Below are 6,000 nucleotides of genomic sequence, written 5' to 3' on the forward strand. Positions count from 1 at the left end.
GGGAAATTAGCTTGAAGGATACTTTGCAGACAGGTTTACAAGACTGGTCTGGGAAGGGAGATGCCTATGTTGGAAAGTATGTTGCATCCCTAAAAGTGCATCATTCCTCTAGTATCAGCAACATCACTTTCTCTTAACCTCGTTTGTGTATCTGTTATCTGCTGTTGTTTGGCTGGGTAAGTTGGGAATAAAGAACAATGCTGCAGCTGTTTCGGAGATTTTTTTCTCTGTACATTTCAATTGTTTTCCTACTGGCATTCTGATTTATGAAAAAAGATCACACACATTACCTTGTATAGCAATAGCTCTAGCTTGTTACTGTAAGTGATGTTTGAAGGAACCCTTCCTTTCCCCACTCTGGGAAGTGTGAAACCTGTTTACTGCAAATTTTACTTGAGGTTTGGTGTGCAGAATGTTTAGCACATAATAAGTTTAAGTTCTGATACCACACAGTTAAAGCACCTCTTCAACGTCTTTCAAGTTTTCCTTAAAGCAAAGGTATGCTTGCCAAAGCATAGCATTTTAGACAGAGTAATTGTATGTAGTGACAAAAGTATTTAAAAGAATTGTGGTTTTTTTTGAATCTTACAGGTAGCTATGCCAACTGTACTTATGAATATTGCTGTAATACCAGTCTTACCAACGTTCTTGTAATTATCGTGGTGAATGTGAAACTTTTAAAAAAAAATCTGCGTCCTTTTCTTCCTCCTCCTCCTCTCTTTATGAAACAACTGTGTCCATTGCTGGTTTAAGAACATCATACAGCAATCTCAGTGATTAAAGGAAGTAGCTGTACTCTTCTTTTTAATTTAAAAACCTTAATTTAAATATTCTTTAAAGGAAGAGATGGAATATGGAGTGTTTCTCTGATACTTTCTGTGATCTGATCTTAATTTCTCAAATAAAAGAAATTTCAAAGCAATTTAGGCCCCTCTTCCAACTTGTAAATATTTTTAGTTAGATTTAATGCTTGTTAAAAAAAGGGGGGGGGGGTGCTAGACCTTATTAATATGATAAAACCTTCAAAAGCAGCAAATCTTTTTTTAACTTGTAAGCAGTTGAGCGATTTTTCTTAAAGTTGCTTTTGAGACTTGCTGATTAAATTATTCAGTGAGCATTTTTTTTTTATTTCTTGGTGAAGCTTGTACCCATTTCAGTCGCACATTTTACAAAAAAAGACCACTGGTAAGTAAACAAAAGTAGATAAGTTATTGTCTTTCATGTTAATAAAAGTGAGCTGGGGGTAAATGTCTAAATTCTTTATCAATAAAGTTTGTTCCAGATTAAAGCATTCTTAATCTAAGCATATTTGAATTTAAGTTTTTGTTACTGGGCTATTTCTTAGTTCTCTCAGTTCTGAACTACTGTACTGTGACACTGTCTTGCTGCTGCCAATCTCTGCCATCATCTACACAGCAGTAATAAGTCAGTCCATTAACTCAACTGATCTATGAGAAATGTCTCTCTGCTGTGAGCTGAACTTTGGATCAAAAGCACTGGTTCTACTTATTTGATCTGAAAAGGAGTTTCCAATAACTGACTTATATTCCCCTTTTGCAGGTACTTGCCACTGGAGAGCAAACATACTGTGTTAAGCTGTTAACACAGTTCAAATGGCATGTTTTGAACCCATTTTTAAATCTTTACTCAAAGTTCTTGTGACCCAGATAATCCACAACAAAAACTCGGTCATGAAAGAAGGAAAGTTTGGTGATGGATCATTTAAGTAAGTAGTGTTTAGGGTATGAGTCTGTTCTTTTATTTCATTGTCTGGCCACTGAGGAAAGGGAGATTTTTTTTTTTTCCTAGGAAGACGATCAGTATATGTGTGGCCTTTACTCAGTCAGGTTTTCTTGCTGACCACTGAATTTGGGATGATAGATTTTTGGATTGTGAAAATGTCTGTGAAGTCTGTTTAAAGACTCCACAGATTGTCCCAGTAATTACCTATTTTAAATATTATTTATACAGCTGGTGATGATCTACATGCAAAACATGACAGGTTTGAAATTAATACATTAATTTGTTTAAAATTTTAATACTTTAATAAATTAACTTGGCAACTGAATAAAGAAAATTTGTGAATTCAATTTAAGAATAAGATGTTTAAAAATATTAAAGCTTTTGATGTGAAATATTTTAATATTGAAAATAGAGTAATATTGCTTGAACAAACAGGTATCAGGAAGGTGGTCTGATTTTAATTCTTCGTGTAGGGATTAAAAGTGGAAATGATTGAATGAAAGGAATAAAAAAGGAAGTTGGAACCCATTCTCCTCTTCCACCCATTTGTCAAAAGTTACATAATAGAAAAAAACAGCTATGGCTTTTCCGACAACAGATAATGTTTAACAGCAAAGCTAACATATGATGGGCATTTCTCAAACTGCAACCCAGGTCATGGTGAATGATCCATAGCTTGTCCTCTGTTTTGTATAGGGCAAATTTTACTAGGGTGCTTCCAGTAAAACATGGGTGAGGTGAGGCATGTCAAGGGGTGCCACCGGTCTGTCAGTTTCCCCTTCCTCAGATTGTAGATCGCTAATCTCCAGAAAACAAATTCTTAGTTGTTGTCATTCGCTAGTACTTTAAATGCCTTTTATATAGCTTTGAAGTCCAAGTCTTTGACAGAAGTTTAAAACTTTACTTATCCCACCCCTCCCCCCAATGTAGGGCTTACATATAGGGAAAAGGAGCAGATGAGGTGGTGTTAATTACATTTTTTTTTCACAGTTCAAAATTATTAAGTATTTATGTGCAAGATACTAAGTTCAGTATGTGACATACCACATTTTTTACACAAAAATGCATTAAAAAATACATTACAGCGATACGGTAAGTTCTGTTTCAGTGTGGTTTTCTTCCTGTATAAGTATTAAGCAAGGAGGATGTCATCAGGACAGTAAAGTTTCCAATATAAGCAAGTTCTCAGCCTCTACTGTAGTTTGAACAGAGTCGGTATCTATTTGTAGGTAACAAAGTTTACCAGCAGATGGGATTCATGGAGTAAAATGGTCTCACATGAATAATATCAGCCTGAGAAACAAACTCCCATTAGGCCTATGGTGACAGATGTAAGTTACAAAAGATTTTGTTCTAATTTCCAAGTATAAAATAAGCTTCAGTCATCAAAGGATTGATGATTTTTGTCATTATCATTCAAAAATAAAAACAAACCAGACTAGATGATGGACTTCCCATCCCACTTTGTTATGAGTCTGGTTTCTCTTTTTTTATTTTATTTTATTTTAGGCTGTCAACAAAAATAGTGATTAATATAATAAAGATACAAATAAGGAAAAATTTACCTTTTAATATCTTCTTGCTTCTAGTGTTAACCATACACTGAATGGAGGAGATTTCCTTCTATTTAAGAATAATTCAATCCATAACTTCTTTCTCTCTGAATCTGTTTGGTTGATCCTAGGTTGGCATAGCTTCAAGCAGCTAAAAAGACAAAACAGATTATAGAAACAATGATTGACTTTTAGAACATATGTTGTCCAAAAGTGTGAGTTTTTTTCTCTGCGTAGGGTCATAGCATATAACATACTGAAAGGAAAAATACAAGCCACTTTGAGTTACAGTACAGTTTCATATATTGCCAAAAAGTTGTTCCATTTACTGGCTTCTTTTAACTAGTTCATTTTAAAGACATCCATGGCTATATTTTTGTGTATTGTTCTGGAGTGCTTGCTTCATGTTCAAGCCTGTTTTCTTGTTGCCCTAAGGGTTACGATCATTGGAGTCCACTTCTGTTTATTCCGTTGGAAGATCTGTAGTCCTTTTTTTTCTCAAAGGTATTACAGGAGATAGCAATAAATTATAGATCGAAATAACACATTATTGTGAGTCATATGAAATACTACGAGAAACAAACCAAAGCACACCAGAAAAAGAAAAAGAAAAAGAAAAAGCAAGAGGGAAAGAAAATGCTGGTGTCTTTAAAAGGATTTCCAGTAACATGATTAAGTTAAAACTCTTTAAAACAAGGTTTTAAAATATGAGGCTGAAGAATCTGAGACAATTTCTCCTGTTAATGTTACTTGCTTCATGGACCCATTGTATCTCATTCTGAATGGGGAAAGTCAGTAACTTGGGGTGTATGTAATCAGTCTTGAAGAAGAGGGGCCTGAGTAAGGGAGTAAGTGAAAGAATAGATTTTCTCTAAATTTGTCAAATAGAATTGCAACACTGCATAATAAATGAGTATTTGTGGTAAGAAGGGAGAAAAAAAGCTGCATTGTATTTGTCCTGATATCACTACAGAACACTTAAAGCAGTGGTCCTTTCATCTAGGTTTGTGTTTTTTCAGAATGGAAAAGGGACCATGCAAAAAAATCTTTCATGCTCTTTTCCTTTGATACTCTGTTCCTACTTCTATAAGAATAAAAACCAACTGAAAAAAACTCCACCAGCCCTGAAGAACTTGATTTAAGGAAGAAGCACGCTTCTAGGGATGGACAAAGTACATGAAACTAAAGAATAGCAGCATCTCAGGAATGGGAAGGGAAACGTGGTTGCTTTTGAAAATTTTTAAGCTGAATCTTATGCTCAGTGCCTTATGTGACATCAAATGACTCAGTACTTCGAAGATCAATATGGGTTAATTCATTTGAGGAGAGGAGGATAAAATTTTGATTCTTCCAAATTATTTTGCACTTACGCCAAATGACTTTTTTTGAAATTGTCCCCAAAAGTTGTCAAGAGAATAAAATGTAAAACACTGAATTCCTTATATTTCATGAAAAAAATCCAAAGCATTTCTTTTCAGATTAAAATTATTTTTGGTGTTTATGTTTCCTGTCAGACACTGAATTAATAAATTCATTATTCTCACAACTTTAACTTCAGCAGAGTTGAAATAATGAGCTAAAGAATTTGTTCAGTTCCTTATTTTCTCAAATACTATCGAAAAACTGTTTAACTTCTCCAGACTGAACAGAGGTCTGAAGTTGTGAAATGGACTATACGGGAACTCTCTTACATGGACTGTTGCACACTGTAGCTCAGAACAAGCAAGTCCTTTTGTTAATGGTGATGCTAATTTACTGTCTCTATCAATGGCTTTGTACTTTCAAGTTGAAGAAAACTGATTTTATGTCAGCCAGCTCATGGTAGTAACCATACTACCACATCCAATTCCATGTGTAGAACCAAGTTTCTGGTAGTTCATAAATTTATTTACATCAAAAGTGTTTTAAATGACTATGCCATTGAACCTCAATTCTCTCAAGTCTAGTAAGCCAGGGGGGCCTTTCTCTGGCTTATGAAGGTGAAATGAAATCAGCATGGGATGAAGCTCTTTGCAAACTCAGGGACAGAAGGCTGGTGTGCTGACAGGTTAGATGTGCAGTGAATCCAAAGGGCTACTGAATGCTGTTCAAAATATGCCTTTGTCAGATAAAGAAGTTTCACCAGAAACTTATTTCCACCCTATTCTTTCTATGGTGATGTGACAAGCTGGCAAATGGTGAAATCTATGGTAACGTTTTGCTTGCATTTCCACCAGATGCAGTTGTCTGGATGATTCATAAATTCTAAGGAGCTCCTGTACAGCTAACTGGAGTGTCGAAAGAGAATGTATCATCACAAAAAAAGCCCTTCCAGCAATCATGATTGCAGGCATGATTGTGTTCAACCTACCAGCCAGCCCTTTCATCACATGCAGACAGGGATGGAGCACACAGCAAGATTTCTTGGAAAATAAAAAGTTACCTTATACAGGAAAAGCTTTCAAGGCAAGGGCTGCAGCAGTTACATATTTGTTGCTGGGTTGCGTGACACAGAGTTGTGTGATAGGTCTAAAGACATGCACCCGTCTGCACCCAGTAAGCTTCATGCAAGCACCTCAAATGTGTAACTAAATATTGCTCATGCCAGGCTACCTATGCCAACAAAATAATTCATTCTAAGATTTTGGCTTTTACTAATACAGAGAGTACATCTCTTTCCTCCTTAACTGGAAACTGTGTCATGGGAATTGGCCTGGATTTAATT

The sequence above is a fragment of the Dromaius novaehollandiae genome, chromosome 1 (genome assembly GCF_036370855.1).
Source record: "Dromaius novaehollandiae isolate bDroNov1 chromosome 1, bDroNov1.hap1, whole genome shotgun sequence".
Lineage (NCBI taxonomy): Eukaryota > Metazoa > Chordata > Aves > Casuariiformes > Dromaiidae > Dromaius > Dromaius novaehollandiae.